The sequence below is a fragment of the Trachypithecus francoisi genome, unplaced genomic scaffold (genome assembly GCF_009764315.1).
Source record: "Trachypithecus francoisi isolate TF-2019V2 unplaced genomic scaffold, Tfra_2.0 Lachesis_group3, whole genome shotgun sequence".
In the NCBI taxonomy this organism is placed as follows: Eukaryota; Metazoa; Chordata; class Mammalia; order Primates; family Cercopithecidae; genus Trachypithecus; species Trachypithecus francoisi.
In genome coordinates, this window is record NW_022681468.1 from 13,549,387 (window position 1) to 13,573,919 (window position 24,533).

The window sequence follows — 24,533 nt, forward strand, 5'->3', positions numbered from 1 at the left end:
CTAGTCTCCAGACCTTCAAGGACTGGGTAAGAGGGTGAAAGGGGTGAGATGGGTAAACAAAATGAAGTAATACAAATTGGAAAGAGCTATCCTTTTCAAGGAAGTAAGGTGATGAAGAATGAGGGTGAAGAAAATACAAATCTGAAGCAAGCCCAGAGGAAAACAACAATGATAGTCAGTCTCCCACTGAATATGAAAAGCATAAAATAATGGAGGATCAAGAGATGGTTAAAAACACATCACAAAATTCCAAATTGCTCTTATCCTTCGAAGCTTAAAGGCAGTTTCAGAACAAAACAAAACAAAAAACTGTGACACAAAACTTGTTTCTCAAACAATGGGTAGAGATTGAAAATGCAAATACAATACTTTCAAATAAATTCCCAGAGTTGCTAAGGTCTATCAGAGGAAACGGTGTAACGGTGCCTGGTCACCGGGTTCAGAATGCCTGGGTTCTGATCTTGGCTTGCCTACTTGTTAGTATTTCTGAGCCTGTCTCCTTGACTGTAAAACAGCGATAAAAACACCTATCCTGACTACCACAAAGGATGGGTTTGGCGTTCAAATGAAAACCATGTATCTCTTTTGAAAACGACAGTGCCCCATAAATATAGCGTTCCTGTTACTGCATCGCTGAAATTATTGCAAACTCCCAAACAAGGGGCATCTAGGGAAGAGCAACTTGGCTCTCCCACATGGCGACTGTGTGTTTTCATCAATTTTGTCCTTTGTTTACAGGGGTTTCTTGTTAAGGAAAACTTTTCAGTCTCTTGAAGATTATTTTTTAACCTACTACACAAGTAGCAAGGTGGTGTCTGTAAAAGTACCATGCAGACAAGCGCTTACTTTACGATAGACAAGTGCTCACTGCCAAGAAGCAGCCACCGGAATGTCAGGACTGTCAGCAAGGACTTTCCGCGCAAGAGCAGTTCTCTTCGAGAAAGATGCACTCATTGCATGCGACCACCCGAGGGATGCCGGCCGCCGAACGGAAACATGAACTGGTGGAAATGGCCATCCCGTGACGTAGTAGTGACACAGTTCTCATAACTCTATTCTGATACATTTAATAATGTGTCGCAATTCGCTGGAATAAGCAGGATGTTGCCACAAACTGCAAACTCCCACCTACCCGACACCCCGCTCCCACCCGACGACCAAGAATAATGCGCGCGCACTCGGCTCCCACGGCTCCAGCGAACGCACCGCCCCCCACGCGGCCCGACGCGCGCGGCGACGTCGGGTCACGTGACCCTGAGCGCGCCGACGGCAGGGGAGGGCGGGGGCTCCGGCCGGCTCCGCAGCGCCGCGCAGGCGCCCCAGGGCCGCGCCGAGCCGAGCCCCTCCTGCTCCCTCTAGGAGTCAAAATGGCGGAGAGGGGAAAGTGGAGCAGTCCCGGAGCCTGAGCCACTGACAGGAGAGGAGAGGGCGGCGGCGGCGGTGGGAGGAGGATGGCTGGGGGTGCTGGCGCCAGTGCGGACGGCGGTGCTGGTGGCGGCGGCGGCGGGGGCGACGGCAGCGGTCCCAGCGGCAGCAGCAGCGGCGGGAGGAGCCTCCGGGGTGAGTGTCCCTCGGTGTCTCTGAGGCTGTGGAGCCCAGGCTGTGTCGCTGGTGTGGCGCGGGGCGTCCGGGCGAGGAAGGGGCTGTTCCTAGGCGTGGGGGTGCCGGGGCTGGGGCCGAGCCGCAGCGGGAGGCGCTGGGGCGCCGGGCGGGGAGGGGCGAGTCGTTCGTCTGGGGCTGAGGCGCCGCGGCGCCGGACTGGCCGGTCTCTGTGCGCTCCGAGGGGCGGGCTGGAGCGCGCCGCCGTCCCGGGGGCAGGGGCGCGAGGTGTGGCGCTCGCGGCGGGGAGAGCGACCCGAGGGAGCCGCGACGGTCGCCCGGCCGGCTCTGGGCTCCGGGCGCCGAGGGGCGGGACCCGCAGCTCCCAGGACGCGGAGAAACCGCTCCCGAGACGGGGGCGCGTGTTTACCCGGGTGCGGGGTTGCGACCGCCGGAGGTGGGCGTGAGAGTGGCCGGCGGGGACTGGGAAGGGAGCAGGCCTGTGGACTGCTACTCCCAGGGGAAGTTAGATTGTCCGGGTAAGTTACTGTTGCGGAGTAAACCTGGGATTGAGCTTTGACAGGTTGGGAGGGAGACAATACCGAGTGTTTGATAAAGAAAAGGAGGCTGTGCTTGTTGGACTACTTGAATGGCAAAAAGTGTGCATATTTCATTACCTTATTTGCACAGTGCTTGCTAGCTTTACCCCGAGGGTGAGAACTTTCTCACCGTTTTTGGAGAAACTCTGAGGAGTGTTGTTTCTCCTTTGAACTACAATAGCACGTCTTCACATACCAGCACAGATAATAAGTACTCTGGAGTAGGCCTGATTTACAGAAGTAGTCTTGGTTATCTTTACCAGAGCACTGTTTCCTCTGCGAAAACATCTTACTGTAACGAGAAAGTAGACATTTTTACAAAATTACTTAGCTTTTTCAACTAACAACCTTTTTTTGGGGGGGGGGTGGGTGGAGACGGAGTCTCGTCCTGTCACCCAGACTGGAGAAGAGTGATGCGATCTCGGCTCACTGCAACCTCCGCCTCCCAGATTCAAGCGATTCTCCTGTCTCAGCCTCCCAAGTAGCTGGGATTACGGGCGCCCGCCGCCACTCCCGGCTAGTTTTTGTATTTTTAGTAGAGACGTGGTTTCACCAAGTTGGTCGGACTGGGCTCGAGCTCCTGACCTCTGGTGATCCGCCCGCCTCGTCCTCCCAAAGTACTGGGATTACAGGTGTGAGCCACTGCTCCCGGCCTGGTCAACTAACAATCTTTTGTCCCGGAACAGCGTCTGTTTCCTTTAGATTGCTGAAATGAATTGCTTTCTTCCTGAAATGTGGAAGAAAGACTTGAAATTGCTTTGTAAGTATCATACGTTGTTAATAGCAACTGTTATTAGACTTGTCATGGAATTTTGGAGTCAGAAAAACTTTTAGAGATCTAAAGGTGTGAATATTGTTTTAGAGCCGGAAAACCAGACCCAGAGAGGCGAGTGACTTGTGGATCCTACAGCTGGCGATGGATTAGACTAAAACTAAGATGTGGGCTTCTACACCCCATTTAGAGAGCTCGTTTTTACTACACTCCTGAGCTGCTTACTCTTCATTGATTGCATTCTTCACCATTCACTACCCACCCCTGGTTTTGGTGTAATAAAGTTGAAAGCGAAAATAAGAGCTTCTGTCTCATTCTGACAGCTACTTCAAGTAACTGATGAAAAAAAAATGTTTTCCCCCTAACCTGAACTTAATAAAAAAGGAGTGATATTTTATTTGGAGTTTTCTTAGGCTCGTGACTACATTTTCACCCAGTTTTAGCGTGGCTCATTCTTGCATGAATTCAGTAAAACTCATAGGTCAATATTCTCTCCCACAAAACCTGATTACTGTATTGTTTTGTGTCCCAACACCAGCATTTAAACAAGGTTTTTGTATCAGACGCTAATTTTAGGATTTAAAACACCTGTGTTGATTTCTAGATTACACTACCTAGTTTCCATGTATCATCTTGTTGAGTCACAACATTTTTATTTATTGCGTCACAGGTAAACCTTCGGAAGTGCAGTAATGCCAAAGTTATTCTGATTTCAGGTTCTAGTCACTGAAGCTGACACATCCAAAATTACATACATGACTGTTGAAAGTCTGCTTTTTGTTTTGCATTAGATGAATGATGTGGAGGAAGGGAAAGAAACATAATATTAGGTTTGTGCAAAAGTAACTGCGGTTTTTGCCGTTGATATATAGATTTTTCCCTCACGTTCTTACTGGAAAGATTAGGTGTACCAACATGAGACTCGAAGACAATCTAGTGAGTTCTGCTAATGCAAAGAATGCTGTTGGTATACAGGGTAGAGAGAAATGAGTGAGACCCCAGGAGTCCATAGAACGTGCGACAGTTGGGACTTGAGCTGGCCTATGAAAATTTAGGTTTACCGAGAGATTGTAACAATTACTTTGTGAGGAAAAAGCGAGAGTGTAAAGTGAAGATTAGCTTAGGGGGAGGGAAATAGATGAAGACCAGGATGAGCTGACAACTGAATTTCTTGAGGAGAGTGTTTTCCTTAGGAAACTTCAGGCAGTTGGAAAGCTATTTGTCTGTAGAAGAGTTTGAGTGCTGAATTGAGGAGATTTCTATTTTTATCCTGTTGTGCAAGGTATAGAGAGCCTTTGAAAGTTTAGAGGCCAGGGATTACTGTAGTAAACCAGGAAGGTAAATCTGTTAATGATCTACAGGTTAAGTTAGAGTGAGGCGAGAATAGAATGAACCAAGGAAGACAGTAGCTGCTGTAGTAACCCAAGTGTGAAGAGATCCCTTTAGACCCGGATAAAGTCAGTAGGAAGGATATAGATAGCAGAAACCTGTGTGCTTAATTGTGGTTTAAGCACTTATTTATACACTTATAAATAAGTGTATAGTTCTGTGGCATAAGTATATTTACATTGTTGTGTAGCCATCACCACCATCCATCTGTAGAATTCTTTCATTTGGAGTTTTCTTAGTCTCATGACTACATTTTTCTAAACTGAAACTCTCCATTTTCCCTTACCCCCAGACCCTGGCAACCACAATTCTACTGTCTCTCTTATTTTGACTACTGTAAGTACCACATATAAGTGAAATTATACAGCATTTGTCCTTCTATATCTGGCTTATTTCACTTAGTATACTGTCATCAAGGTCCATCCATATTGTAGCATGTGTCACAATTTGCTTTCTTTTTAAGGCTGAATAATATTCCATTTTTACATTTTGTTTGTTCATCCATTGATGGGCACTTAAGTTGCATCCACATTTTAACTGTTGTGAAAAATGCTGCTGTCAACATGGATGTAAATATATTCGAGTCTCTGCTTTCATTTCTTTTATGAATTTTATAGCCAGAAAATTTTACATTCTCACTAGCAGTGCACAAGAGTTCCAGTTTCTCTATATCCTCACCAATTCTTGTTATTTGCTGTTTGTTTTTTTCCCAATATTCATCCTAATGAGTATTAAGTGGTATTTCATTGTGTTTTTGGTTTGCATTTTTTAAAAATGATTGGTGATGTTAAGCATCTTTTCATGTGCTTATTAGTCTTTGGTATTTTTTTTAGAAAAATATCTATTCACATTATTTCCCTGTTTTCTAATTAGGTTTTTTTGTTGTTGTTGAGTTGTGGAAGTTACTTAATGTATGCTGAATATCAATCCCTTATCAGACATGATTTGCAAATGTTTTCTCCCATTCTGTAGGCTGTCTTTTCACCCTGTTGATAGTGTCCTTTGATGCACACAAAGTTTTTAATTTTGATGAAATCCAGCTTACCTAGATTTTCTTTTGTTGCTTATGCTTTTGGTGTCATAGTCAATAAATCATTATCAAATCCAATGTCAGGAAGCTTTTCCCCTATGTTTTCTTTCTTTTTTAAAGATAGGTAGATTCTGGCTCTGTCACTCAGGCTGAAGTGCATTAGTGTGATTATGGCTTACAGTAGCCTTGAATTCTGGGCTCAAACAGCCCTCCCATCTCAGCCTCCTGAATAGCTGGGACTACAGGCTTATACGTCCACGCCTGGCTAAGTTTTTTAAATTTTCTGAGGAGATGGGGTCTCACTGTGTTGCTCAGGCTGGTCTCAAACTTTTGGACTCAGGTGGTCCTCCTGCCTCAACCCAAGATGCTGAAATTACAGGCATGAGCTACTGTGCCCAGCCTTTTTTTTTTTTTTTTTTTTTTTAAGAATTTTATAGTTCTGGCTCTTAATTTAGGTCTTTATGTGTGGATATCTATTACCATATGTGTGGGTTTTTGCATTACGATTTGTGGGGAAAACTGTCTGTTTCCCATTAAATGATCTTGGCACCTTTGTTGAAAATTATTTGACCACAAGTTTGAGGGTTTATTTCTGGGCTCTGTATTCTATTCCATTGGTGCATAAGTTTGTTTTCATGCCAATGCCACTCTATTTTAATTACTGTAGCTTTATAGTAACTTTTGAAATCAAGAAGTGTGAGACTTCACTTTGTTCTTTTCGAGATTGTTTTGGTAGTTTGGGATTCCTTGAGATGCCATATGAATTTTAGAATGGGTTTTTCTATTTCTGCAAAAAATAGGCTATTAGTATTTTGTTAGGAATTGTATTGAATCTATAGGTTGCTTTGGGTAATGTTGACATGTAAATACTGTCTTTAAGTCCACAAACATGGAATATCTTTCCATTTATTTGTGTCTTTATTTCAGCAGTGTTTTTTTAGTTTTCAGTGTAAAAGTCTTTTGTCTCCTTCGCTAGGTTTATTCCTAAGTATTTTATTTTTGATGTGATTTTAGATAGGATTCTTGTCTTAATTTCTCTTTTGGATTATTCATTGTTAATGTTTAAGAATGCAACTCATTTTTGTGTGTTAATTGTGTATCCTACAACTTTACTGAATTTATTAGTTCTAATAGTTTTTTTGTGTGTGTGGAATCTTTTTTGTGGAATTTTCTACATATAGGAGCGTGTCATTTGCAAACAGTTAATTTACTTCTTTCTTTCCAATTTGGATGCCTTTTATTTTTTTCCTTGCCTAATCTCAGCTGGGACTTCCGGTACTGTGTTGACTGGAAGTGGTAAAAGCAGTCATCCTTGGCTTGTTCCTGATGTTAGAGGAAACATTTTCAGTCTTTCCCTGTTGAGTATGATACTAACATGAGTTTTTTATATAAAACGTTTATAATGTTCAGGTAGTTTCCTTATATTCCTGGTTTGTTGAGTGTTTTAACAGGTGTGTTTTAAGAAAAATCATTTGTGGGTGCTGAAAAGAAAGAATTTCTAGCCTGGTGAGTGAAAGAATCCTGGTGTCATTGACAGAATAATATATTATGAAGTTGATGTTTTAGGCATCATCTTTGTACATTTACAGACCTGTTTTGGTTGAATAAAAATAATACTATAGTTATTTAGTGGGGAAAACTGACATTACTCAAATAATTATGCAAACGTATGTCTGAATAACTATAGTACAACTAGGTTCACATTTACATTTCTAGCATCTAGCACAGTGCCTGGCACATGGGTATTCACTGAAGTTGTTAATTGAATCAAGGAGCAGAAGACTAAGGTTTAACCCTGTAAAGTAAAAAACATATTGTTTATTATATAATTTTTAATGAAAATAATGTTTATTTTTTATTTTATCACTTTTTAATTTTCTTGAGACAGAGTCTCACTTTGACACCAGGATGAGTGCAGTCATAACTCAGTGCTGCCTTGACCTTCTGGGCTCCAGCGAGTCTCCTGCCTCAGCCTCCCGAGTAGCTGGGGCTACAGGCAAGTGCCACCATGCCTGGCTCATTTTTGTTGTGAGAGACAGGGTCTTGTAGTGTTGCCTAGGCTTTATTTAAAAACATTTTCCTGTTAACCCAGTCCTGGTACAATGGTAATAAAGCAAAATCAAAGTTTACCACTCTAGAAAAATTAGGCAAGTGACTTTTTCTAAAACAGGTACAGTATCATTATTAAAGTGAGATAACAGTTTTTCTTTTGACATTTTTTTCTTTTTTCTTGAGACGGAGTCTCGCTCTGTCGCCCAGGCTGGAGTGCAATGGCGTGATCCCAGCTCACTGCAACTGCTGCCTCCCGGGTTCCAGCGATTCTCTCCTGCCTCAGCTTCCCAAGTAGCTGGGACTATAGGTACGTGCTACCACACTTGGCTAATTATTGTATTTTTAGTAGAGACAGGGTTTCGGCCCATTGGCCAGGCTGATCTCAAGCTCCTTACCTAAGGTTATCCACCTGCCTCAGCCTCCCAAATTGCTGGGATTATAGGTGTGAGCCAACATGCCTGGCCCAGTTTTCTTTTTAGGTGATTGCTAGTGGAAGTTAGTTATCAGAACCCAAAGTTTCAGAAAGAGGCTTTATTTATTTCATATTTTCATTGTTTTAGACAGGGTTTTGCTCTGTCGCCTAAGCTGCAGTGGTGCAATCATGGCCCACCACAACCTCAACTACCTGGGCTCAAGCAATCTTTCCATCTCAGCCTCCTGAGCAGCTGGGACTACGGGCATGGGCCACTATGCCTGGCTAACTTGTACTTTTTGTAGAGATGGGGTTTCACTGTGCTGCCCAGGCTGGTCTCGAACTCCAAGACTCCAGCAGTCCTCCAGCCTTGGCCTCCCAAAGTGCTGGGATTATAGGTGTGAGCCACCATGCCCAGCTGAGGCATACTCTCAAAGTTTTCAAGTGTCTGCTGATTCCAGATTTATAATGACATTCGAACATTCAGCACTTACTTGCAGAACAAGGTCACGATTTAAGAACCACCACATTGGCCGGGCGCGGTGGCTCAAGCCTGTAATCCCAGCACTTTGGGAGGCCGAGACGGGCGGATCACGAGGTCAGGAGATCGAGACCATCCTGGCTAACACGGTGAAACCCCGTCTCTACTAAAAATACAAAAACTAGCCGGGCGAGGTGGCGGGCGCCTGTAGTCCCAGCTACTCGGGAGGCTGAGGCAGGAGAATGCCGGAAACCCGGGAGGCGGAGCTTGCAGTGAGCTGAAATCTGGCCACTGCACTCCAGTCCGGGCGACAGAGCGAGACTCCGCCTCAAAAAAAAAAAAAAAAAAAAAAAAAGAACCACCACATTGTGGTGGTTTTTTTTTTTTTTTTTTTTAATTTTGGACAGTTTGTAAATTTGACATCACAAATTGAGTCTTTCAGATACCCTTACTATTTCAAATAATACAGTAACTTTAGAAACATAATATACTTAGTTTTATAAATTGACATTAAATCCATGTCATTGTGTGACATGTGAACATTATGTTAAGATTGAAATAGATGGGGACACTTGGAATAGATAGGAAACACTTTAATCCAATACACAGAACATTCTTTAAGTGTACAGGATTCAAAATAGTTCCCTTTTAGAGCATCGTTGGGGTTTTTAGGTATAATTGTGATATAATAGAACACTGGACTGGAAATCTAACCTCCATTTACATTCTGACTGATGTTTATAGTTTTATGATCTTCAAGCGAGTCACTTAACCTCTCTGAAGATTAATTTTCTCATCTGTTAAAATAGGTACGGAAATCTTGCAGCTTTTCTACCTTGTATGTATTTTTTTACTCCATTCTTTTCCTCTCTATTGCCACTCCCTTATTAGTCTGGACTCCTTATTAAACAGCCTGCCAGTTAAGTCTCTGCAACTTGTTCTCTCACTGTACCTCTCCATCTCTGGCTATTCTCTGTATTACTATGACAATTATGTTCTTAAAAAAACAGGTCAGATGCAGTGGCTCACACCTGTAATCCCAGCACTTTGGGAGGCTGAGGTGGGCAGATCACCTGAGGTCAGGAGTTCAAAACCAGTCTGGCCAACATGGCGAAACCTCATCTCTACTAAAGGTACAAAAATTAGCCAGGCGTGGTGGTGGGTGCCTGTAATCCCAGCTACTCGGGAGGCTGAGGCAGGAGAATCGCTTGTCCCAAGGAGGCAGAGGTTGCAGTGAACTAAGATTGTGCCACTGCACTTCAGCCTGGGCAACAGAGCTAGACTCTGTCTCAAAAAAAAAAAAATATTGGAACATATTGCTTCTCTACTTAAAATACCTTTGTTAACTTCTCTTGTCAATAGGGTACAAACTCACAAGAGTTTATAGACTGTGTTCAACCTTAGGTTTCCTGTCACTCCAGCTATGCTGTTTCTTATTCCCTGTGCCTCTGTCTTATGTGTGTTTATCCCATTGTTTGGAGTTCTTATTCTTTGCCTATTCTGTTAGCTGCCCATCTAATGTCTACTTTCCTCTTCTTTCCTAACAGAAATCTGTTTTTGTTCATGCATGCAGCAGACTTGGAGAAGCTGATTTGTCACCACCTCCAGTGGTAGATTTCCATTTGTTCAAACCAGTCAACTCATGGCACTTCCCTGTAAACTGTTATTTGTACCAATCAGATTTGAAGAGAAGTAGACATTCTATTTCTGGGGGAGAAGATTCCCCTCTTGTATGTGAACAAGAGAACATAAGGCCTCTATTGCTACTGACAGCTAGCTGTCTTGGGATCACAAGGGATGAAGCACTTCCTGAAGATGGCAGAGCAGAGAGGTAGAAGGAGTCCTTGGTAACCTCATTTAACCACATATTTTATTGGGCCTGGAGCCATCCCCACCGCAGGACTTCTCATGACAGATAATTTTCTTAATGTTTCAGACAATTCTTTGGAGTTATTTTGCCATCAAAAATCTCTTGATTCTCTTCCTTTTTTTTTTTTTTTTTTTGAGGCAGGGTCTTGCTCTGTCACCCAGGCTGGACTGCAGTGATAGAATCACAGCTCACTACAACCTTGACCTCTTGGGTTCAGCAGTCCTCCTGCTTCAGGCTTCTGAGAAGTAGCCACCACACCTGGCTACTTTTAAAAACTTATTTGTAGAGGCAGGGTCTCCTTATGTTGCCCAGGCGTCTTGAACTCCTGCTCTCAAGTGATCCTCCCACCTCAGTCTCCCAAAGTGTTGGGATTACAGATGTGAACCACTGCACCTGGCCCAAAATCTCTTGATTGATATAGTCCTCTTTATTTTTCAAGATGGTAAAGGTTATGGTACCTTTACCAATAGTCATATGTTCTTTTGGAACTTTGCAGTTCTCTTCTATCCTTTATTGCCCTGTATTTATAATTGTTTGTATGCCCGACTCCTCTACGTGACTGTATAGTTTGAACCAAAGTATATAGGATGTAGCACAATGTCTAATAGTGTCACACAATGAATAATAGGTATTCAGTAAGTGAGTTGTTAAGATGAAATAGTAACATGAAAGAGTGCTTTATAAGCAATTTTTTAAAGAGTTTCTGCTCTGCTAGTTGTAAGCCATTTTTTGAATAAACATGAGGTGTGTTGTTGTCTTTAAAGTAAAAATGGAAAAACCAGTGAGATCAGACATTGTTTTTTGCTTGCCCTTTGTTATTACCTAGACATTTTCATTTAGATAAAAACTATGTCTATCTCCTGGCTATAGTCCCTTATGGAAGGAGCAATATTACATTTAGGTCTATTTCAGCTGGGATTCATTTGTGAATTATTCTTTAGAGAAAAATTCTATAATATGCTTCACGAGACCTAATTATTCTTGTCTTCAGACTTGCCTAAAATATTTTTTGCTTGCTTAAGACCAGACATGAGAATTTTCTTGTAAGCAGAAAGGTTTGTGACAGAACTGGATGAGGTTGTAGTGAATGTTAGTGATAGCTTATGACAGAGAAGTCTCATAGCCTCAATTGCAGAGTCATAGTTCTGTCACATGCTTCACCAGTAGTGTCTGATAAGGGAGGAAGGATGGGGAAGAAGAGTTACGGTTTACAAACTCTATATATTTCATCATTCATTGACTTTGGTCAAATAAATTAAACTTTAACATACTAATTTGTAGGGTTAAAAAAATTTTTTTTTTTTTCAATTCACGTTCTTGCTGTGTTGCCCAGGCTGGTTCCAAACTCCTGGGCTCAAGCGATCCTCAAGCCTTCTGAGTAGCTGAGATTACCACACCCGGCTTTGCAGTGTTTGTGTTTTAAGAGACAGGGTACTCATTCTGTGCCCAGGCTGGAGTGCAGTGGCCCTATTATAGCTCACCACAGCCTCAAACTCCTTAGCTCAAGAGATTGTCTTACCTCAGCCACCTGAGTAGCTAGGGCTGCAGGCACACACCATCATGCTCAGCTAATTTTTAAACATTTTTTTGAAGAGACGGGGTCCTGCTATGTTGCCCAGGTTGGTCTTGAACTTCTGGCCTCAAACAATTCCTCCCATCTTGGCTTCCCAAAGCACTGGAATTATGGGCATGAGCCACGTCACCCAGCCTTGTCGTTATTTTTAAAATGAAGACAAAAGGGATAGAGTATACCTTTAAAAATACGTGATACCATATATTGGATGATTCTGAAAGGATGTATTTGCCCATGAAGAAAAACTTTCTTGTTTTGATGTCTAGTTGTTAGGTTTTTACTTTACTAAGGCCCAGTTAACTTCTCTATGCTTTAGTTCCACATCTGTAAATTACTCACTTTATATTTCTCTATCCACTTTGGAAATTAAGTAAATGCTCTTTGGATTTCAACTTTTGATTATTTAAACCAAAATCTCTCTTTTGTATTTTGTATGTGTTCTTTATGTCTGTGGGCTTACTAATTCTTGAATTTAAAAAAATCATTTAAATCAAGCAATAGTAATAGTATATGTTTAAGCATATAGTGTATGTTTTTAAATAAATAAGCAGGCTGAGTTTTAGTGGCTCACCCCTGTAATCCCAACACTTTAGGAGGCCAAGGCAAAAGGATCACTTGAGTCCTGGAGTTCAAGACCAGTCTGGGCAACATAGTGAGATCACATCTCTACAAAAAAAAAAAAAAAGTTTAAAAATTAGGCCAGGTGCGGTGGCTCAAGCCTGTAATCCCAGCACTTTGGGAGGCCGAGACGGGCGGATCTCGAGGTCAGGAGATCGAGACCATCCTGGCTAACACGGTGAAACCCCGTCTCTACTAAAAAAATACAAAAAACTAGCCAGGCGAGGTGGCAGGCGCCTGTAGTCCCAGCTACTCCAGAGGCTAAGGCAGGAGAATGGCATAAACCCGGGAGGTGGAGCTTGCAGTGAGCTGAGATCCGGCCACTGCACTCCAGCCTGGGCAATAGAGCCAGACTCCGTCTCAAAAAAAAAAAAAAAAAATTAGCCAGGTATAGTGGCATGTACCTGTAGTTCTTAGCTATTCGAGAGGCTGAGGTGGAAGGATCACTTGAGCCCAGAAATTTGAGGTTATGGTGAGTAGTGATCACCCCACTGCACTCCAGCCTGGTTGACAAAATGAGACCCTATGTCTAAAAAATAAAAATAAATAAGCAATAGCATATATTTTTTAAAAACAACAAACAGCTCTCTTACGTCCAAACTCCTTTTCGGATTCTATGGCTCGTATCTTGCCACTGTCTGCTGCACTCTATATAGAAATACCTTTATTTCCTTCATGAACCCAGTTTTGTTCTCTCCATGGGCCTTCTCATGGTTAGTTCCCTCTGCTGTTTCGAGCATTATTTTGGCATTCCTCCCTCTCCTTCTGAGGAAAGCTCACACTTTTTATTGTCAGTCTTGTATATCATCCCAAATGTCACTTTCTCAAGAATCGTATAAGGTAAACAGTTTTATTACCAGACACAATGAAGATTTTTAAAAAATTGCCCAAGATCATACAGTTTAGAAATGGCAGAGTCAGATCCAAACTCAGGCATTTTGCTCCAGAAGTCTGTATCTCCACTGATTTATGCTTCCCCTACATTGTAATTGGCTATTTAACAGTTTGCCCCACTATAAGCACCTTTGGGATGTTTGTTTGCTTCTTTGTTTGTGACGGAGTCTTGCTCTGTAGCCCAGGCTGGAGTGCCATGGTGCAATCTCGGCTCACGGCAACCTCCACCTCCCGGGTTCAAGGTTCAAGCGATTCTGCCTCAGCTTCCCAAGTAGCTGGTATTACAGGCCCGCACCACCACGCCCAGCTAATTTTTGTATTTTTAGTAGAGACGGGGTTTCACCATGTTGGCCAAGCTGGTCTTGAACTCTTGACCTCAAGTGATCCGCTTGCCTAGGCCCCTGAAAGTGCTGGGATATTAGGCGTGAGCCACCGCCCCCTTAAAAGAAGCACCTTTGGAGGAGAAATTATGCCTGTCTTGTTCATTGTTATATCCCCATGTGCCTAGGTGCTCAGAAAATATTTAAATGAATGAAAATTCTTATTTGAGAGAGAGAGTGTTTTGATTAAATTCTTCTCAGTACCTTTCACGTAGTGTGTGTGTCAGTAAACGAAGTAATGTTTTTATGCCTACTTATTATACAAAGTGAAATTTTTATGATCAAGTTAATCATGGTTACAAGCTCATTTTTTTATAACCTCTCTTAATTCCTTTTTGCCCTATACTGCATAACAGTATCACTTTGCAACTGTAAAAACTAGTGCTTTGTAGGCCTCTCTCTCATATTATCCCTCTGTGAACTGTTAAAATATGGATCATTTGTAATTAGTTTCTAAAGGGTATGTAGGAAATTTTATAAAATAAAATTATACTAGTAGATGGACTCTGATCATTTATACTGGTTAACCTTCTAACAAATTACAGAGGTGTAACTTCTCTGTGTGTAGAGGTTTTTTAAAGTATCCCATATTTTAAACCTTGACTTTACCTCAAAAAATAAAAGTGGTTTGTCTGTATCCAGTAGTCACATGGTGGGTAATGATGTAAGGCATGCACATTGTGTTCATGTGTTTGTTGAAGAAGTTGGAATGTCATTATACTTCAACAGACTTTTCAAATTGAAAATCTGAAAGCTACTTCTATCTGTAATTCTGCTGTAATTCTCAGTCAGTAGAGAGAGAACCAAAAAAGTCTTCCTCCTCTCTGAATGTTCTTGCCGAAGGCTGACTTCTTTGATTAATCTTTCTTTTCTGTATTCCTTATACTGTATTTACAGGGCTTCTCAACCTTGGCACTCTTGACATTTGGGGCGAGGTAATTCTTTGTTGTGGAGGACTGTCCCTGTGCCTTGTGAAATGTTTAGCAGCATCCTTGGCTTCTACCTGTTAGAGGCAAATAGTGCCCTTCGCTTTTCCCATCTCCAGTTGTGGCATTTAAAATGTCTTTAAACATTGTCAAGTGTCGGGGTTAGGGAGGGTGGAAGGAGAGAACAATCACTCCAGTTGAAAACTGCAGCTTTCCTACATCATTCTGTCCACTTACTCATTTGTTTTAATATCTTCCCCTCCCTCTCACACTTACCTTTTCAGACTTCCACATGCCTCTCTGCTACTGCCTCACTTCTCTGAACCTTTTTGCAGCCATACTTCTAAAAAGGAATTGTAAAACATCTGTTCTCTTCTAGTTCAGTTCCCTCTCTTGAATTCTATTGAGACCACATTTTTCTAGTTTTCCTCTATCTTTCTGGCTGTTCCATTTTTATTTTCTTTATCAGGTCTACCTAGTTGGACAATGGCATCATCTTTGCCCCTTTCTTTCTTCTTCCCTGTTATCTAATCAACTCTCAGGTCTTCCTTTCTTACCTCATTTCCTAGTGCTTAATGTTGTCTCACATATATGTTGTCCTATTCATTCTTATTTAATTTTTTTTGTAAGAACACAATATGAGATCTACCCTTTCAACGAATTTTTAAATAAACAATACATTATTGTTGACTGTAGGTACAGTGTTGTACAGAAGATCTCTAGAGCTTATCCATTTTGCTTAACTGAAACTGTATGCCCGTTGATTAATAAGTCTGCATTTCCCCCCAGTCCCTGAGAACCACCATTTCACTCTTCGATTCTATGAATTTGATTATTTTAGATACTCACTAATCATTCTGGGTAATGACCAGGCCTAAAGACCTCATATAAGTGGAATTATGTAGTATTTGTCTTTCGGTGACTGTCTTCTTTTACTTAGCATAATGTCTTCAAGGTTCATCCATGTTGTCACCATATTTCCTTCTTCTCTGAAGCCAAATAGTATTCCATTTATGTATATACCACATTTTCTTTATCCATTCATCTGTCGATGGATATTTAGGTTGCTTCCACATCTTGGCTGTTGTGGTATCTATTCATTGTTAAGCTGTTCTCTGTATTGAAATCTCCTTGCCTACATTTCTCCATGTAGGTTAAACTCTAACATCTTGCAAGGACCAGAGCAGATTTTGTCTGTTGTTTTTTGGTTTTGGTTGTCGTTAGAGACAGTGTCTCATTCTGTTGTCCAGGCTGTAGTGCAGTGGTGCAGTCATGGCTCACTGCTCACTGTAACCTCAAATGCCTGGACTCAAGTGATCCCTCTCATCTCAGCCTCTGGAGTAGCTGAGACTGCAGGCACACACTACCACACTTGGCTAATTTTTCTGTTTCTTGTAACAGCCCGTTGTCCAGGCTGATCTCAAACTCCTGGGCTCAAGCAAACCACCCGCCTTGGCCTCCTGAAGTGCTGGGTTTACAGGCGTGAGCCACCGCACGTAGCTTGCACCTCATTATATTAAGGATTCATTATGAGCCAGACCCTCTTTAAGGTCTTTGGACTATATAGTTACTGAAATAAGACACAGTCCCAGTACTCCAATAACTTAATCTGTTTGAGGACATGGAAATCTTAATTCATTGCTCTTACAGAGTGAGAATGGAAATTGAAGTGTATCCCAAACTTTCTGGTAGCATATAGGAAAGGGATGATTTCTCTGTTTGATGTAAACCTCATTCAAGTGCCACTTCTTACATACAGGCTATCCTGGTCACTACCCAGTCTGATTTGTGCTTTTGTACTTTACTCAGTTCTCTTTCTTTTCCAGCCCCAAAATCATCAGCATTTCGTATGACTCAACACTTAGCTTTTCATTCATTCTTCTAGATCCTTTTTAGGAACTGGATTTCATTTCAAGAGTTCAGCTGAAACTTTCAAATTTGTGGTAGCTCCAACAAAACATTTTATTGTGAAGTAATACACATACAAAGTACATTAAATAAATTTAACTAAAAAAAAAAACTATTTTAAAGCTGACATCACTCTGGCCATGAAATAGAGCACTGTAAGTTTTCTAAAAGCCCCCCTCATGCCTTTTCCCAATCATAACCACCTTCTTCTTCCTCTTAAAGGTTACTGCTATTCTGATCTTCAGGGTAATTTCCTTGCAGATTTTTAAAAATAGCTTTACTCTTGATTACCAGCTGAATATTTATCCCAAAACAATATGACTTCATTTTGGGAGGACAGTAGAGAAAGACATTTTATCATATCCCATTTTGTGCCTGCATTGGGATCCGCAAGATCACCCCCAGGTTTGGTGAGGAGGAAGAACAGGACTCAACATATAGTATAACCCAGCTAAGAGTTACTACAGCAAAAACAAAAAAAAAATACAAAGTGAAAATGCCCGTGTGGCAATGTCTAGAGGAAACCAGGCACAAGCTTCAAGAGTCTTATCCCAATGAAGCCACACAGGATGCATCGACTTGTGACAATACTTGTGAAATGTTGTTGTCTTCCAGGGAAGCTTATTAGAGACTCGGTGCCCAGGATGTTTATTGGGGTGTAATCACATAGGCACCCTCTGTCTAGCTTGTACCAAATTCCAAGCTCCCAGAAGGAAAGCAGATATTCAGCATAAACCGTATTGTTTGCACAGTTTAGGCATAGTAAATCACCCTTATTAAATAGTCAGGGAACTATGGAAACACTCCCAAAATCCCAGTTTCCCAGAGACCTGCCAGGGCCATCTTTGCATGCAGGCCTTTCTAAGGATAGCAGTCCTAGGCCTGCTATGTTGTCTTTTTGGCATAGTATCTTTTGCTGTTTCTGAATTCAAAATTTAAATAAGTAAAAAAATCAAAAATCACTTTATGTTATGTTTTTTTTTTCTTCACCTGTTGTTTTCTTTCATAATGTATCAAGATTAGCTGGGTATGGTAGTGTGTGCCTCTAGTCCCAGCTACTTGGGAGGCTGAGGCAGGAGGATGTGTTTATAAGCCCAGGAGTTCAAAGCTGTAGTGCACAATAATTGCATCTATGATTAGCCACTGCACTCCAGCCTGGGCAACATACCAAACCCCATTTCTTTGAAAGAAAAAAAAAAAAAGTATCAACATTAGCTCAGTACAAAGGTTGACTACTATAATATGATCGAAAGTATATTCTGGCCAGGCGCAGTGGCTCACGCCTATAATCCCATCACTTTGGGAGGCTGAGGCAGGCAGATCACTTAAGGTCAGGAGTTCGAGACCAGCCTGGCCAACATAGTGAAGCCCCATCTCTACTAAAAGTAAAAAATTAGTTGGGTGTGGTGGCACGTGCCTGTAATCTCAGCCACTCGGGAGGCTGAGGCAGGGTGATCGCTTGACTCCCAAGAGGCAAAGGTTGCAATGAGTCGAGGTCATACCACTGCACTCTTTCTTATGAAAGTTTCTGTGATTAAGTTCGGAAAGGCTGAATTAAACAAAGTTAAACAGATTTCTTAACTACAGGACTCTTAGCCTTTTTGCAGGAATATGCATGACTTGGGGTCTGCCTACCTGTCCTGCCTCATCTCGCGTTTTTTTCCCTGACCCGCTTTGCTTGCTTTGCACCAGATTTAATCTAATACTAAGGATCAAATTACAGTTGTCGGCCGGGCACGGTGGCTCACACCTGTAATCCCAGCACTTTGGGAGGCCGAGGCGGGCGGATCACAAGGTCAGGAGATCGAGACCACAGTGAAACCCTGTCTCTACTAAAAATACAAAAAATTAGCTGGGCGCGGTGGCGGGCGCCTGTAGTCCCAGCTACTGGGGAGGCTGAGGGAGGAGAATGGCGTGAACCCGGGAGGCGGAGCTTGCAGTGAGCCAAGATCGCGCCACTGCACTCCAGCCTGGGCTTACAGAGTGAGACTCCATCTCAAAAAAAAAAAAAAAAAAATTACAGTTGTCTGTTACATAGGCATTTTCCCAGTTTGCCACAGCAATATTATGATCTCTTTACCATCTTGAATATGAACTGTCCCTCCATCTCTGCTCAATTACTGTGTCAGAGCAAGCAAACATTTTTGCTATTTCGTTCATACATTCAGCAAAATTTGTTGAGCACCTACTATATTTGCCAGACACAGTTCTAGGCACTGGAGATGCAACAGTAAATAAAATAAAAACCCTGACTTTATATAGTTTACCTTATAGTGGGGAGTGGAAAAGGGGAACAATAATTAAAAATACATGTTAGGCCCAGTATGGTGGCTCACAGCTGTAATCCTTAAACTCTGAGAGGCCAAAGTGGGAGGATCAGTTGAGGCCCAGAGTTCAAGACCAACCTGGATAACACACCAAGACCCCTGTCTCAACAGAAAAAATAAAAATAAATTAGCTGGGCACAGTGGTGCATATTGTAGTCCCAATTACTCAGGAGGATCACTTGAGCCCAGGATTTTGAAGATACAGCAAGCTATGATCGTGCCATCACACTTCAGCCTGTGTGACAGAGTGAGACTGTCTCTATTAAAAAAAAAAAAAAAAAAAGACTGGGCATGGTGGCTTACACCTGTAATCCTAGAACTTTGGGAGGCCAAGGCAGGTGGATCACCTGAAGTCATGAGTTCGAGACCAGCCTGGCCAACATGATGAAACCCCGTCTCTACTAAAAATACAAAAAAATTAGCTGGGCGTGGTGGCATATGCCTGTAATCCCAGCTCCTCAGGAGGGTGAGGCAGGAGAATTGCTTGATCCCGGGAGGCAGAGGTTGCAGTGAGCCGAGACCACACCATTGCACTCCAGCCTGGGCAACAACAGCAAAACTCCATCTCAAAAAAAAAAAAAAAAATACATTTTATTCCTAGGCATATACTTAAGAGGAATGGAAGTACATATCTACACAGCTTGTACACAAATGTTTGTAACAGCATTATTCATAATAACCAATAAGTGGAAACAACCCAAATGTCCATCAATAGGTAAATGAATGAATGAATAAATCAAATAAAATGTGGTATATCCATACAATGGAATATTATACAGCAAGTAAAGAGGAATCAAGTAGTACTGATACATGCTACAATATGGATGAACCTTGAAAACATTGTGCTAAAGTGAAAGAAGCCAATCACAAAAGCCCACATTATTACATGATCCCATTTATATAAAATGTCCAAAATAAATCAATAGAGATAGAAATTAAATTAGTAGTTGCCTAGGACTGGGGAATTGAGGTGAGTGACTGCTAATGGAACTTCTTTTAGGGGGTGATGAAAATGCCCTAGATGTCAGAACCACAATGGCTGAACAGACATATCTACAAATAATGGAGAAAGAATAGTGTCAATTAAGCACCACGTTCTCAGGAAATTCAGTAAAAAGTCAAGCCTAACATTGTACACCTCAGCAGCTAACAAAAGCATCCTACAGTTATCTGAAAAATTTATCCATCTCACTTCCAAGCAACAGCAGGTAATTTAGTTAGCTTAATACTTAGGACTTAATAAAATGTTAAATGTTGGTATGCCAAATGACGTGAAACAATAACTGTGTTGTAAACTCTTAATTTAATGTTAACTTCCTCCTTAATAAAAGAGTATTTACTCACATACTCTAATTTGGAGATTACAACACAGATTGAAAGAACTTTCTCAAATATTGTCCTAACTACTTGTATATTTATATATAAATTTGTTTTCTGATGTAAAAATATTTGCAGTAAGAGGCCGGGCGCGGTGGCTCAAGCCTGTAATCCCAGCACTTTGGGAGGCCGAGACGGGCGGATCACGAGGTCAGGAGATCGAGACCATCCTGGCTAACACGGTGAAACCCCGTCTCTACTAAAAATTCAAAAACTAGCCGGGCGAGGTGGCGGGCGCCTGTAGTCCCAGCTACTCGGGAGGCTGAGGCAGGAGAATGGCGTAAACCCGGGAGGCGGAGCTTGCAGTGAGCTGAGATCTGGCCACTGCACTCCAGTCCGGGCGACAGAGTGAGACTCCGCCTCAAAAAAAAAAAAAAAATTAATATAGAAAGTGTTGCAAATTAGTAAAAAGAACAGCCAAATAGAAAAATGGGCAAAGAATATAAAGCAACATGGGGACTAATGAGTATCAGTTTAATAATTTTTAAGAGATTAAAATAGCAATGGCATAAGTTTTCCTCCATCAGATTGCAAAGATGAATAACGTCCAGCATTTTGGACATTCTCATGCAGAGCTGATAGGAATGTAAATTGCAACTTTTCTGACCATATGTCTTCAAATTAGAAACATGTATATCCTTTAACCCAAGAACCTTCTTGAGATTTATTCTAAAGACATAATTTAGACTGGGCAGAGTGGGCAAAGATACGTGTAAAAGAATTGCAGTGCTGTTTATAATATTGAAAAATTGGATGTGACCCTCAGTATGGATTTGGTTGAGTAAATTATTACATATTTATACAACACAGTTCTGTGTAGGAATTTCTTAAAGGTAAAAAAAAATTTTGTATGTGGCCATATTTTTACAACTTTGATATATTATGAAATGAAAATAGTTTTTTATGAACTGCCACCTGGCCGGATTTTAAATTTTGATATACATATGAATGCATAATAGTTTTTAAATTTAGGATTTAATATAAATTTAGTTTTCATAAAGAGGAAGATAGTCATATCCACATTTAAAATTTTTTTCTAATAATTCAGTATCTCTTTTAATGATTTCTTCACTGGTTTGGGTTTTCCTACCCTGTTTAAGAATGATTATCTAGAAGACTTCCCTAGTGACTATTCCTGGGTTGTTACTCTTTGGAGAGTAACAGCTGTAAATCATTTAAACAGTTAAGAGATAACAGATTTCAGACCACGCTTACTATGCATTTATAGCAGATATTTTATTTAAGAAGTACTTCATAACTAGAAATACTACAAGAACACTAAGAATATAGTTTCGGCCAGGTGAGGTGGCTCATACTTTGTAATCCCAGTGCTTTGCAAAGCTGAGGCAGGAAGGTCAGTTGACTCCAGGAGTTCAAGACCAGCCTGGGCAACATAGTGAGACCCGTCTCTACCAAAAAGAAAAAAGAATTGTTGTTTTTTATTAGCTGGGCATGCTGGCACACACCTATAGTCCTAGCTACTCGGGTGGCTGGGGCAGGAGGATTGCTTGAGCCCAGGAGTTGGAGGCTGCAATGAGCTATGAGTGAACCACTCTAGCCTAGACAACAGAGCAAGACCCTGTCTCAAATAAAAATAAAAATACAATACAATACAATAAATGTGTGTATATATATGTACTGTGTGTGTGTGTGTGTGTGTGTGTGTGTGTAGTGTCATTTTAGGATAAGTCAAAAATTCAGATACTTTCCTCTTCAGAAGACTCAAAATTCTAAGAACCGTACTCACCTCATTTCTCTGCATTCTTTCCATCATTTTCTAGTTTGAAAAATTCTGGTTACATTTAGAAGATTGTTGCATAGATTAGTGGAATGTGATGTACTTTTATATTCTTTTAAAGATGCATTTTTAATGGGGAAAAAGTATCAGCAGGGGACTGACAGCTATTTTGAATTATAATATGTTATTAAAAAAAAAAAACAACCACATGGCTTAATAAGATTCTCCTAGAAAAACCCTAACAACTAACTAATCTTCATTTGCAGTAATGCAATGGAATTTTATAGAAAATGTCAATTTAAAGATTTTCATTTAACCTGAATAGAAATGTTTTCTGACTTGACTGTTTTTGGCGGTGGGTGGATAAGGGAAAAGACTATTTTTAACCACAGGTCCACATTCTCTTATTTATAATTTGAAATCCCAAAAGTTCTGAAAACTATTTTAGGGAGTTTGGGAGGACTTAATTTGATGGCAAACATTGACATGAACCAGATTTATCTGCCAGCAAAACCAAACCTAAACTAACATAAGTTAATCTAAATAGTATATTTTACTGCAAAATATTAATTTGTTTGATGTTTCAAACAAATTAGGGTGCTGTGCCAGATTTCACTGGGCATAGTTATGTAGTATACAGTAAATGTTTGGTATACCATATGTCATGCCAAACCTTTGTCACTCCAGGGGGCATGGCATTAGGCTCAAGAGGCCTAAGAAGAGACCCAGAGCTGGCAAAGGAGATGTGGGATTTTACTGGGGGCTTACATACAAAGGAGAGGGTCCAGTGGCAGTGGGCTGGACAGGAGAACTGCCTTACATACAAGTCCAGTGGCGGTGGCCTGGGCAGAAGAACCACAACCGCCTGCCATATGCATGCAGTTTATATAGCATTTCCACTTAGCACTTCCACCTAGCAACCTCCACCTGGCACTCTTTATTCAACCCAAAACTTGGAGCCTCAGTCTCCTGTAGGGCTTATGTTCCATGGGACAGGTTGGGGGCTCAGATGTCCTTATAGACAAGGAAGGAATCTCTGGGTTGGCCACTCCTGGATTCCCTAGCTCAGAACACACATTCAGGTGCATCTGCCATACAAGGTCATTCTAAGGATATGCTTAAATCATTGCTGTCAGATTACTATAACCATATTATTTCTTTTTGAAAGCAAAGGAAAAAAGTGAATTTTTTAATGTATGTGGCTCCAAAGATTTCTATTTGAAAAAGAATTGTAGACCTGTATTCTTAACACTCTTTAACTGGTACTTTAAGCTGATGATGAGCATTAAATATATATTTTATTGGTACAACTAAGACTGAGAGTGTAGTATGTAACCACCCATAGTTTATAGGTAAAGTTTAATTATCAAGAATGTGGGGGGAATATATGAAATGTAGTATAAGCTCATTGGTTATCTATAGGTATTCACTGTAAATAAAAATATATCACTTAAAATACTGGGGGAGAGAAAGGAGAAGGAAGTTACTAACTTAATTGCAGCATTGCTTATAGTAGGGAACCAATAGGTAATAGCCAAAAAACAGGGAATATAAAATGCTGCATAAAGTATAAGTACAGTTACCTATGGGGCAGGCAGGGACTAGAATAGACAGGGACAGCAATTTGTATTCTTTGGATATATCTTTTTTTTAATTTTAACTTTATACCCACTTAAATATTTTAAGTAATTATATAACAAAGTTAAAAATGCAATGACTAAAAGTCAAAATAAATCTTATAAAGTGGATTTCCAGTTGGTTATATAATCACACAGAGTAAACAATTCCAAGTGACTTACATACACAGTAATTTGTAGAATATTCCAAGTTGGATATATCCTAAAGGTAAAAAGAATTGTTTAAAAAAATTAAATTAAAAATAAAAAGATTTTCATGTATCATATTGGTGATGATAGTGTTAATATTTTTATTCTCAGGTTGTGTGAATATTTTGTGATAAACTATTATGTAGGCTGCATTGAGAATAGAGAGTTTTCACTTGTGAGAAAGGAGAAATAAGATCAGTGAGATTAAGTAAAAAACCCTATAAAACTGAATTTGAATTGGAAGCAACAGTATAAACTAATGGTAATGTACATTTATGTATCTATGTACATGTTTATATAGATATGTGTATATATAATGTCTTAGATCTGTGTACTGAAAAGGCATTGAGCATCCCTATTACTGAGATTGTGGTTTCTGAATACCATTTCCCACTAAAAGGAATTAGGGCTTCTTTAAGGAAATGACTGGTTCCAAATCAAAGGCAAGAAAAATACAAGATATGCCTGGAATAAGTCGTAATACCGGAAGGGTAAGGAAGCTCTCGGAGGCAGAGGTTAGGATTATGTCATAAGGTTTCAGGAACCAATTTGAATAAGGCTTTACTCTCCAAAGATGGGACAGTTTGAACTTCAATAAGGATAACTACAAAGGATTAAAACCTGTCACATAGATGTAAGTCTATGAATGCAAAACTTTTTAAAACTCACTGATTGTCTTTAAGGATGCTAGGAAGCTATTACTAATGGTTGTGAAAATTAGTAAATAAAAGTAAAAAGTTACTCATTTATTCTGTCCTTTCTATACAGACTGCACCAGGACAACTGAATAGTGGTTGAGTTTTTTTATAGAACTATTCCAGC

At 40.7% G+C, this 24,533-nt stretch overlaps 1 protein-coding gene across 4 annotated transcripts in view; it reads left to right on the plus strand.

Annotated features, from left to right (window-relative positions):
* Positions 1–1,295: 1,295 nt before the first annotated feature.
* Positions 1,296–24,533, plus strand: part of BTBD7 (BTB domain containing 7) — a 108,219-nt gene continuing 84,981 nt past the window's right edge. The window contains exons 1-2 of one of the 4 annotated variants that reach the window (XM_033191511.1): positions 7,628–7,688; positions 9,822–10,105. The gene's annotated coding sequence lies outside the window, so the exon portion shown is untranslated. Of the gene's footprint in view, positions 1,561–7,627; positions 7,689–9,572; positions 10,106–24,533 lie in introns of those variants that run through there. The other 3 variants (XM_033191514.1, XM_033191509.1, XM_033191510.1) reach the window with 3 other exon arrangements.